Genomic DNA, 12,579 nt, shown 5'->3' with positions numbered 1-12,579 from the left:
GAAGAGAAGAGAAGAGAAGAGAAGAGAAGAGAAGAGAAGAGAAGAGAGGAGGGGAGGGGAGGGTAGATGAGGAGAGGAGAGAAGAGGAGAGAGAGAGAGAGAGAGAAAGCATGAACAGTTTTCATCATGGTGCAGAGGATGGGTTGCTTTGACTGTTAGGTAGGTAGCCAGCTCTAAACATGACAGTAGCACAAGGAAATGTCAGCCACACAAGAAAGACTTACTAGCCAGAAACAAGATGAAGAGATGAGATGACTCCTTACCTTGGAACTATGGGTGAGCTGGTTAGTTGCCTGCTCAGTATCAGAAGTCGAAGGCTTTCTCCTGGTGGTCACCTAACAGAAATTGGGGTAGGGGATTGCCACTTGAAACTCAGAGAAATGGTTCCCTTTCTGACTTTTTAAAACTGTGATATGGGGGGAGAGAGATGGAGATGGACACTAATAGCCCTTCTCTACAAAAGGCCTGTAGGACCATCAGGTCCCTGATGTTGACAAAAAGTGAATTGAAGACACAGATCTTAACAGGAGCCGTTGTAACCACAGGGACATTAATATTTCAGACCTTTCTGGTTAATGGCTTGGCTCGGCCACCTGAGAGTTTCAAGGTTATATCTTTTACTCTGATTCCATTCAGCAAGTGTATTCTGATCTATAACAGGAGTGTATAATCCTTTTAGGTTATGCCAAATTGAGAAAGAGATTAGAATCCCATAGGAAAGAAGATAGGATCCATTTTGATAAATTATGACTTGTTTGGGAAAGTTTTCCTACCATAGACAGAGAATCTGAACAAGTAACTAAAAGGAAGACCAGGAATAGAAGGACCTAAGCTAACCAGTGCCAGAGGCCTGGGGACGGCAAATCAGGGCTTGAAGCTTGGTCTGGTGACAGTCAGAAAGTGCTCTGGGAAGAGTTATTCCAATTTTTCCCCTAGGAGGTGAAATGAGTGAGCATTGCCTGTCCCTTATTTACATATCTGCCTTTTCACCTCTAGCATCAATGTAAAGCAGGCACTCTGCTGGAGAGGAGAAGCCTCCTCTTTACAGTGATGGTGAAGAAGGTGTCTGTTTCTCTCTGACTTCACCTAGGACTTTGTTTGCCCTTCTCTTATGTGCTTACCGCATGATAAGAAAAGTCAAGTAAGTGCTTTGTAAAGCACTTACTATGTGCTCTGCTAAATGCTGGGAATACTAATACAAGCAGAAAGACAGTCCCTATCCTCAGGAAGCTCACGTTCTAATAAGGAAGACACCATATAAAAGGAGCTGAAAAGTGGGAGAAGGTACCTGCGTGGGAGCATGGTGGTGAAATCTAGAGTCAGCAGAGCCAGGTGAGGAATGAAGGATGGCTGTCCTAAGACTGTCCTCAAGATGGGGGTTCTGGAGGAGCTCACCAGTGAAAGAAGGGGGCCACAAAGGCAAAAAGATGCTTCAGGATGAGAAGGCATCTATCTAATCATGGGGGCAAAGTCCTTGAGAGACAGAGACAGAAGGAGACAGAGACAGAGTGAGACAAAGAGATAGAGACAGTAATAGAGACAGAAAGAGGAGAACATGGGAGCCACAGGTAACTTGTTACAGTGCCAGTACATAATAGAAACGTCAGCAAGAGGCTGAAAAAGCCACAGTATATGAATGTAATGGAATAGTACCATAATTAGGGCCAAATATAAAGACTTCAGAGAAATATGGGAATATGTATGTGTAAGGATGCAAAATAAAAGAAAGTAAATCCAAAAGGACAATAGACCCAATAACCACAAGCACTATGACCTTTCAAATATAGACAACATTAAGAGGCAAAACAATTTGGATCAAATGCAATGAACAATATCGGTACCAGACTATTAGAGTTAAGGCACACATCCTTTCTGTTAATAATCAAACTTCCTTGTTTTGCATGACTACACATATATAACCTGAATCCAGTTGCTTGCCTTCTCAGTGAGGGTGGGTGGGGAGGGAGGAAGGGAGAAAATTTGGAACCCAAAGTTTAAAAACAAATGTTAAAAATTGTTTTCACTTGCAACTGGGAAATAAGATATACAGGCAATGGGGTATAGAAATCTATCCTGCCCTACAGGAAAAGAGAAGATGAAGGGAATAAGAGAAAGGGGGTGATAGAAGGGAGGGCATAGAGATATTCAGGGGATAGGGGAAGGGGTATTCAGAATGCATGCCATCTTGGAGTGGGGGAGGGGTGAGATGGGGAGAAACTTTGGAACTCAAAATCTTGTGGAAGTGAATGTTGAAAACTAAAAATAAAAAATAAATGAATTTTAAAAAATAATCAAACTTCTTTTTTAAAAAATTTATCTTATTTTTAATTTATGGAATAAAACAAACATTTTTATAACATACTATAATAAAAAAGATGATTACACATGAAACTACAACACATATATCATCCTGCTCATCAATGACCTTTGCCAACTGGGGAAAATTTCATCTGAAATTTCATTTTGAAGAAGAAGTATTTTTAAAAAGACAGCTTTTTTTCAAAATGCTTGGATTTTTTGCCACACGTTATATATAGACTTAGTTTTACCTTGCAAAGAAATATTCAAGTCATTTTAATTTCACATATCACACAGAAATGCAGCATTCCTATACAAATCTTTCAATAATTGACATTGCTGATTCTGTTCTTCATAAAAATTTAACTATTTGTTCTTGCAGAGATAAAATTTTGACTAACACCTGTCCCTGTGATAGCCAATGCACATTAGAATGATACAGCAAATCCAGTTGAATACCTCATTGTTCAACTTTAGCCCATTACAAAACTGATGATGTCATGTTGCATTTGCACAAATATAGTTAATAATACTTATAACTTGTTGCAAAGTATCACTGGAAATAGTAGGTTTAGCATAGAGATTTTGCTGATGTAAGATAGAATGAAAAGAAAAGAGAGCATCTGGATCTGTTAATGCTTTTTTTTTTTTAAACTGTGCAATAAACCCTTCATGTTTTCCTGTCATGAAAAGTGTACCATCTGTACATATACTCATTAAATTTACCAAATTCAGTCCAACTTCACAACATTTATCTTGAAAGTTGTTGAAAATATCTATTCTCTGTGTTCTGTTCACAAGAGTGCCCAGGGGCAGCTAGGTGGTGCAGTGGATAAAGCACTGGCCCTGAAGTCAGGAGGACCCGCCTCAGACCAAACACTTGACACTTGCTAGCTGTGTGACCATGGGCAAGTCACTTAACCTCAATTGCCTAAAAAAAAAATTTTTTTTAAAAAGAGTACCCAAAGCAAGAAATTCTTTGATGCAAAAAAAATCTTCTGTTGTCACCCAAATGAAGTACAAAATGTGTGCTGAGTCAGTAATATCAGTTGATTCATCCAAAGCTATTGAATAATGTATATTTTCCTTTTGAAGTATTGCATGAAATTAATCTGTTAAGTTGAAGGCTAATTCCTACTGCCAATCACTTATGGTTCTCCTTGAAAGAGGCAGTTGTTTGTACTTTGAAATGTTATCAGGGTCTAAGCATTCTACAACTTCAACAATGCATTGTTTCATAATTTCTACAACACCGAATGACTTCCCTTTTCTTCCAAATATATAAGCTACTTTATAAGTTGCTTCAGTGGCGTTATTTCCAGGTCTTATTGCTGCTTGAAAGAATTGTCTTTGCTTTTGCTTTTCATCTTTTAATTTCTGCAATACAACCTTTCACACCTCTCCTTCTAATTTAAAATATTTGTGGTCCTTATGAGTGTTATAATGCTGACGAGCGTTGAATTTCTTTAATGTTGATATTGCATTATCACAAAGCAAGCAAATAATCTTATCTTTAGCAGAAACAAAATGATATTGCAATTCCCGATCCTCATTAAAAAAAAAAATCTGTTTTCTTCCTTCAGCGTTCTCTTGGTCTTCTTTGATATGATGGGCTGTTAAGCAAATAGAATTAAAAAATACTATCAAGCTGTGCAACTATTCAAAAACTCCAAACAGAAACACAGTGCACCACTGTCAAAAGCTGATAACAGACTGGCATAGTCGACCCCCATAAACTCTCGCCAAACCAGCGCTGTGCAGTAGTGGTTCCAGTCAGGCGGAGGAAGTTAGAACTAAATAACACGCATAGCAGCCATCAATTTAGCCCTTATGACTTACTAATGTTCTAATTGTGCCAGTCAATCCAGGAGGATTATTTCATTGAAACTTTTTTTATTCTTTGGTGTATTAAATACGTTCATTTTAAAAACAAAATAAAAATATAAAAAATGAACAAAAATGCATTAATAAAAGTGAAAGAATTTGTTCTGTAAAATTTGGATTCAGTCAAAAGGCTGCACTTAAGGACCTAGAAGGGCCTTAAGGTCGCAGGTTCCCCACCCCTGAACTACACCAAAGGGCTAGAGAGCAATGACACTCACAAAGTCATCACTGCATCCTTGACAATACATTCTCTATTATTTCAAACATACTTGAGTCAGACATCCTAGAAGGCAGTTGTTGTGGGATCTTGAAGTGAGTTCAATGGATTCTACCTTTCTTCCTTCATGCTTTCCATGACGTCCATACCTTCCCCCCCCCCCCCCCCCCCCCCCCCCCCCCCCCGCAGTAAACACTAGAAGGTCTGTTGGGCTAGATGAACAACTCGTATAAATGACCATGTTATTTCCACCCATAAACTTGGTTGTAGTGCGTTATTGCTGACTAAAAGTCTGCTATTGTTTTTTATTCTGTACTCCAGGAACAATAGGTAGAGGGAGCTCCCCTAGGAGGAGAGTTCATAGGATCACAAGATTTAGAGCTTGAAGGCACATTCATTCCAACCTCTTATTTTTACTCAAGAAACTGAGTCTCCCAGAGGGAAAGTAACTTGCCTGTTAAGTTGCCAGTTTATGGAGGTCATGCAGGCAATAAATACCAAAAGCTAAGATTTGAACTTAGGTTCTCTGATTCCAAATCCTGGGCTCTTTCAACTATAACATAACAGGAAACCATTCCAATGACATTACAGTGGAAGGAATCACTCAGGCTGCAAAGTTTTAGCAGTGGTCAACATGGCCTTGAAAATAGCTTTTGCGCGTCAATGAGTTGGATGTCACAACCCTGGTATCTCAATTGGAGCTCAGGGCAATGCATTTAGTTCATAACAGTAAAGATTCAATCCTTCCCAAAATTCCACTGTGGCACCTAAATCCTTCAGTTAGGCTAACCCAGAGAGAAGGGCTGACCAACAGCCTAATTTCAATCCAAGGGATCTCACTTATACAGCTCAGTTCCTGGTCAACATGACTTTTAATTCAAGCCTCAGGTCAAGGCAGGGGGGTGGTTCTATTAAGATGTAATTGGGCATGATAAATGGAGAACTGGACCCCAAGTCAGGAAACCTAGATTTGAATCTTTCCCTAGACACTTTCAAGCTTTATGAGGAATACTAGGCAAGTCAATCAATCAACAAGAATTTATTAAGGTCCTACTATGTTCCAGGCACAGTACTAAGTGCTTTACAAATATTATCTCATTTGACCACTAAAGCATGAGGTATATGTTTTTAAACACAAAGAATAGCCATCTCTAGAGAAGGTGTCCAAGCAACAACAGCCAATGGTAGATGGTGATAACAAGTTGACATTTACATAGGATGGTAATGTTTGCAAAGCACTTTATATCTGTCATCTCATTTGTTTCTTACAGTGGGCCAGTGAGGAAGATACTGCAAGTATTCTTATATCCCTTTTACAGATGAGGAAACTGAGACTCAGGCTGGCTCATGATTCCACAGTCAATAAATATTGGAGGAGGGATTTGGATCCAAGTCTCTCTTAACAACAAGATCAGTGACCTTTTCACTATTGCCTTCGTTGGCAATTTTACTGCATGCCAATTACAGAAAGATTGTCCATGCTCTTCCCCCAGGTACATGTATGGAGGTCAGATAATATACCTTTTCCCAGGACAGGGAAGGGTAGAGGAAGTGTGTTGGTGTCGGGGGGAAGGATGCTCACAAAGAGACAGGGCAATTCAACTATGGGAGCAGGAAGGCAGCAACTGCTGCCAATGGCCTCAAGGGCACCAGTCTCTCCAATTCTGAGGCTTCTTATAAGAGTAGAAATAGCTCCATTCTCTGGGTTGGTTTCCCATAAACTGGCCCTTATACTGTGGCTATACATTGGAATGCCCTGACAGGAGGCAGGGCAAAAGAGACAGGTGGGACCTCTTTGAAAGCTAGGTGGCACAGTGGATAGAGTGCTGGGGTGGGAATCAGGAAGACCTTGGTTCAAATATAACCTCAGACACTCACTAGCTGTGTGTGACCCTAAGCAAGTCACTAAACCTCTGTCTACCTCAATTTCCTCAACTGTAAAATTATAATGATAACAGCAAACTCCTAAGGTTGTTGTGAGGATCAAATAAGATAATATTTCTAAAGTGCTTAGTACAGTGCCTGCCACATAGTAGGCACTTAATAAACATTTATTGCCTTCCCCTCCTTCTTTGTGGAAAAACAGTACAGCTCTGGGCTGTGTAGTTAACTGAGTGGCTTTCCCCATCTGTCTATATTTACATGCCTGTGTTGTACATGTCCCTGGAAAGAGTACTGTATATTCAATTATTCTGCAAGATGCATGAAGGCTTAGTTACAGAATATTCCAAAGGGCATGTCAGTGTCTGTGTTATATAAAAGGTAATAGCCACAACACCAACAAAAGCTTCTGAAACTTTCCCTTTTCTCTCAAGCACACTTCGGAGGTCTCTGACGATACAAAGGGGAAAAGAATAGTAAGGACAAAATGAAAGTTAAGCAGAGACTGGGGAGAATTCTTGGTAAGCTTTTAAAGGGAAGAGAATACAAAATAGAATTAGGAACTAGAAATAGAGGAAGGCAGGGAAAATAGGTAATTTTCAAAGTGAAGATAGAGATGAATCAGTTAGGGAAGATTAGAAGCAATGTGGTATGGTGAAGAGAATGTCAAACTTGGGAGTTAGGAAATGTAGGTTCTAGTCTGGGGTCTGCCACTAAGAAGTTGTATTATCTTGTGTAAATTCTTCATTTCTCTGGGTCTGTCTCCTCATCCATAAAATGAAGGGGCTGGACTAGATAAACAACTGCTCAGAACCCAAGATGGCTTGATGAGATAATAATTCATTCTGATGAAGTTTGTTGCTTAATTGCTTATGAAAACAATTTCTGGTGCATAGTTTCCTATATGGTTTTAAACAGAAGAGAATGGCCTTGCTGTTTCAACTCTTTCTCATCACCCTGTGGAATCATAGGACAAATACAGTCAGTAAACAACCTACACATCTACCTCTGTAGGAAGAAGGACTAAGAACAGAGAGTTTTAAGTTTACTATTAATAAGGCAACTTTTCAGGCCCAAGAGGTGAATGAGAAATGAGTTAAAAACTTAAAATTCCATTTTCCTTGGTTGAAAGTGTAAAAGGTGCTAATAGTTATGGCTTTCCCAGGTATATTTGTATTTTTTAAGTAGGATGCCTGGAGAGGGTAATATCAAGCCAAAAAATGAATCCCTAAAGGTGAAAGTTCAGACACTAGAGCATCTAGGTGAGGGAGATTATTTGTGTGCAAAGGGGTATGCCTCGTATTATATTACCCAGATAACTGCATATTCTGCCTATGTAAGAGATATATTCCTGGGGGCAGCTAGATGGTGCAGTGGATAAACCTCCAGCCTTGGAGTCAGGAGGACCTGAGTTTAAATCCGGCCTCAGACACTTGACACTCACTAGCTGTGTGACCTTGGGCAAGTCACTTAACCCCAATTGCCTCACAAAAAAAAAAGAGAGATATTCCTTAGAAAAAAAATGTCTTAGGACATTTCCTTGTCCTTAGTGGGTCATTTTCTCCCTCCACACTATTAATACTTTTCCCTCTCTGCTCTTCACCCCATCTTTACAAAGAAAAAGATGATGGGAAAGGAGTGTGCTCAGCACTACCATGTTCTACATCTTTTGCAATTAGCTTCTGCTCCCCTAACTCTTTCCTCTTTCCTTCACCCAGATCCCAATCAAGGCTCCCTTACTTTTTCTTTCTTTCTTTTTTTAAACTTCTATTTACAATCTTGCTTCTGAACTTGAGATTATTTTGCTTAAACTAATCCCTCCCTCAAAATTCTCTCCCTCTTATTCTTCTCATCCCTGCCCCCATTCCTCATCCCCCTGTTGAGTAGAATGTGTATGTACAACAAACTCTGTGTGTGTGTGTTTGTGTGTGTGGGTGTGGGTGTGGGTGTGGGTGTGGGTGTGGGTGTGGGTGGGTAGGTGGGTGTGTGGGTGTGTGTATTCTATCCTCCTCTGACTAGTTCAAAGTGAGGTTCAAATGTTAACAACTTCCCCCATCTCTTCTTTGTGTGAATAAACTACTTGCGCAACCATATTATGTGAGATAATAAATTCTCCCCTTATTTCTTCTCCTTTCTACCCTAGAATATTCTCTTTTTTCCTCTTTTTTATTTCTTCTTTTAAGCTCGTGAAAACATAACAAAAACCATTCTCAGACCATCTGTCTTATTTAACTCCTCTAGGAAGTTATTTTTAAACACAAACCAATAGCTAATTCCTGGGACTTTGAGTTAAAATCAAGACAGAAAGCCATTAGACCAGATTATATTGAGTATTGAGGTGTGTTGTAAGAAATTTATTTCACTTCTAAATGACTTGACTGAGAGTGAGTATTCTAAAATTTGATTGATTCAACCAAAAACTTAACCCACAGACTGATGTCTGAGTGCAAGTCCATTGAGATTCTACTTAACTTAAAATATCGAGGGAAAGAAGGAAGCCAGAGAAGGAGGTCAGCTAGCATTTTGTGACAATATAAGTCTGGGAAAATAATCCTAAATAATAGAGATTGTAGGGGCAGCTAGGTGACACAGTGGATAGAGCACCAGCCCTGAAGTCAGAAGGACCTGAGTTCAAATCCGGCCTCAGACCAAACACTTGACACTTACTAACTGTGTGACCCTGGGTAAGTCACTTAACCCCAATTGCCTTTAAAAAAAAATAGAGATTGTAGGTAGACCCAGATTGTGGTCAGGGAAATCCCCTAAGCATTCCTGGGGGAAATCCCCATTTACACTAATCACTGGGCAAAAGCCCTGGGGCCTCTGAGTCCTAATAGCTGCAACTTGAGCAGTATCATATGAGAGATGAAGGAGGGAGAAGGAACCCATCAGGATGTCTAGTAGTTAGAACAAGGGCTATTCCAGGCATATGAAAAGGCACAGTCCTATCTGAAACAAGGAAAACAGAAAAAGTTCAGCAGGCAGCATGTATCTTAGAATGAGCTCTGGATTTTTAAGTAGAAGGCCTGAGTTCAAATTTATTTGAATTTATTACTTGTGATATTATGTGACCTTAACCTCTCAGGGCCTCGGTTTCTTCATGTATAAAACTAGGGGATTGGATTAGATGACTTTATATGACAACTTTAAAGACTATCCCATCACATTGAAAATACAGGTAAAGTAGGCTCTACCTCAAAAGCTGTTATGACCAACAAACCTGAATTACAAAGTGAGGAAGAAGGAATATTAGAAAGGGAAGGAGGCAGGGGAATGCTAGGTGGCTAGTTATTTATTTGTAATCCTCAGGTAACTTTGCATATATACCAGCAATTGATGTACATGCTAACAAAATTTTGGAGTGGTTCTCTACCTGCTCAGCAAATACGAAAATGGTAACTCATCTAGCATAGACAGAAGAGAGATGCGTTGTCAGGGACCCACTTGCCTCAGAACGTTTGACAACTGACATTCTGATGTCTAACTGAAAGGAATTTATCCACACCTAAGACTAGGATTATCCAACCTTCATGGAACCTTTTGCAGTATGTACAAAAGTATTACAGCTAAAGGTGAATGGAATTATCTGCAACCTATTGGAGGATAAATCAGATTTTCACTTTTAATGTAGATCTGGAGTCATAATTAGAAAACTTGATTGACAGGTTGGGTGAGACCAGATTCTTGACCTCTGGGAGCTCACCAATAAAACATAATGTTTGCTGCCCTGTTGGGCCTCTATCATGTGTACCATCAGTCAGAACTGGAAATAGGACCTTGATGGGAGCATAAAGGTGAGACCTATATGAAGCAAGATCCAGGTGTTACTTAATTTATCATATTCTGATTGTGGCATACAACAGCTACAGTACTTCCATAATCTTTATGCGAAAGTATGCTGTAACAGCAGTCTAGTCTCAGGACTACCAAACCAGTTGATCTCAGTGCACTGAGGCAACAAGAAATGAGAAAATAGTCATGGTGAGGAATGCCAAGATCTGGTCCTGGTAATACCTGCAGGTATATAAATGGGTAGGCACCATTCTCCTGTTCCTCAATGGTCAGCAGGACATAAATAGGGCAGCCTTCCCATCACATACATGTCTCTTGGTAGAGCTGGGGTACATAACACCAATAGCTATTGCTGAGTATATGCACTATCACTTGTAATAGTTGGCTTATTGACAGTATATGATCTTTGGTGGCCAATGTCATGTGACTGCTATAGTCCACTTCAAGATTTTAGGTGACATTCATGTATTAATTTTTGGACTAAGATTAAATAATGGACCAAGGCCCTGCATGTAAGTGGAACTATTTGTTATTTATTATATACTGAAACTACCAGTTCAACTTCTATTTTAGAAAATTTCCTTCGTCAACAGAAGAAACTTTGTTGTTCAGTTGTTTTTGAGGTGTGTCTGAGTTTTCATGACCCCATTTGGGGTTTCCTTGACAAAGATAATGGAGTGATTTGCCATTTCCTTCTCCAGATGATTTTACAGATAAATAAACTGAGGCAAAGAAGGTTAAGTGATTTGCCCAGGGTCATGTAGTCAGTAAGTGCCTAAAGCCAGATTAAAACTCAGAAAGACCAGTCTTCTTGACTTCAGGCCCAGCACCCTATTCCCTGTACCAGCTAGCTGCCCAGCAGAAACTTAATTCAAGTGTATTAGGTAGAGTGTATTGTGACCCTTTAGCTTTCATGATAAGTTAACATTTTAAAATAAAACTTTTAAAAGTTCTGAGGTTCTACTTTCTCTCTCATCCAATTGGCAAAGAAAACAGAAAAGGAAAATCATGCTTGTTAGCCTAGGGGCTACGCTATGCAGGAGAGGCACACTGTTGGAGCTGAGAACTGGTTCAATCATTCTGGAAAGCAATTTGGAACCACACCCCAAAAGCCATTAAGATGTGCCTAACTCTGATCTGGTGACACAGCTACTAGGAATATACAGCGAAGAGATCAAAGGCAAGAGAACTGCATCACATCATCACATCAACTGCTGTTTCTGAGAAGATGCTCCATCTCTTGTAGCTATCAGCTTTCTGACAGTGTATGTGCTCTTCTCTCTCCTGTCATTAGTTTGAGCCTCTACTGATTATATTCTCCCCGTTGTTAGTGACAAGCTGTCAGTTCTATCTAACCACTTAACACCAATCATCTCTTACAAAGAGAGATTTGCTTCAAAGACATAGCAAGGACAAATGGACAAACATTTCTCCCCAACACCTTGAGGACCTATTTTTAGTTCAGTTTCTACAACTTGGTCCCACCAAGTTCATGTCCAGATGTGGCCTGACTGCCGGATAAGTCCTCATCTTAGCTTCTACTGGCCTGGTCACTCCCTGCTCCTTGGGGAATCGATTCTGAGCTCACTGAGATCCCTGGCCTGGACTCCAGCTTTCAAATTCCTGTGGCTCATTCTCCTGACCTTTTGAAACTTGTGATCTTGGAAGATACACTCCCTTCATTTGGTATAGAAAAGAACCAAAGTCCTTTCGTAGGCCCATATGGACTCAGAGGGAGGATGGCTCCAAGGCCTCTCCCCCTACAGCATTGTGTCTCAGGGGCTATGAGTGAAGAAGTCACATCACCAGAGCTCAACTACAGTGAGCATGAGGTAAAGGGTGAAGCTAACGTTGACTCAGCCTTCGTGAAAACATATCCAATTTCAGCTACATAGCCAGTGGAAAAGGGCCCCTACAAACTACATGGGAACAGTTACAGAAGGAGTGCCCATGCTCCATAGTCTCTCCAAGACACCCCCATTATGTGTCATCATGACTCAGCTGGAAGCAGGGTCCTTGGCCTTTCCATGCGGGGAGGCTGCATCGACCCCGCGAGTGAAGCCTCAGTAATGTGACCACTTTCAATCACATTAGGCAAATCCATCTGCAAGAAGCTGTTATTGGTCGTTACTTGTTTGGAGAAGTGAGATCTCCTCATTCCAAAAGTATTTTCTGTAGGTTTTTGACTCATTTATGATGTTCATTGCTATGATCTATTAGTCGTCTTCCTCTTTATTTGAGAGATGTGAAGGTAGAAAAGATAAGATGATGCACACTGACAGATTTGTTATCTGTATCTAATGTTTTTTGCTTAATTGCTTTTCTTTGTCACAGGAGAAATGACTTTTGAAATGACAAGTTTTTAGATTAAAAGACAAATTTTTCAAAAAATTTAATGAAGGGGTAGCTAGGTGGCACAGTGGATAGAGCACCGGCCTGGAGTCAGGAGGACCTGAGTTCAAATCCGATCTCAGACCAGATACTTGACACTTACTAGCTGTGCGACC

General features: G+C 40.1%; 1 long non-coding RNA gene across 2 annotated transcripts in view; it reads right to left on the bottom strand.

Moving 5' to 3' along the window:
* LOC114030452 overlaps window positions 1–12,579 on the bottom strand; it is a 54,787-nt gene that overhangs the window by 25,844 nt on the left and 16,364 nt on the right. Inside the window, exon 3 of one of the 2 annotated variants that reach the window (XR_003567608.1) lies at window positions 3,226–3,911. The exons of the other annotated variant lie outside the window; for it this stretch is intronic. This is a non-coding gene — a long non-coding RNA (uncharacterized LOC114030452). Of the gene's footprint in view, window positions 1–3,225; window positions 3,912–12,579 lie in introns of those variants that run through there. 2 annotated transcript variants of the gene reach the window in all.

This window comes from Vombatus ursinus, unplaced genomic scaffold (genome assembly GCF_900497805.2).
Source record: "Vombatus ursinus unplaced genomic scaffold, bare-nosed wombat genome assembly UNPS02014959.1, whole genome shotgun sequence".
Taxonomy (NCBI): Eukaryota; Metazoa; Chordata; class Mammalia; order Diprotodontia; family Vombatidae; genus Vombatus; species Vombatus ursinus.
Note: the sequence above shows the minus strand (reverse complement) of the source record. Positions and strands in the feature narration are given on the sequence as shown.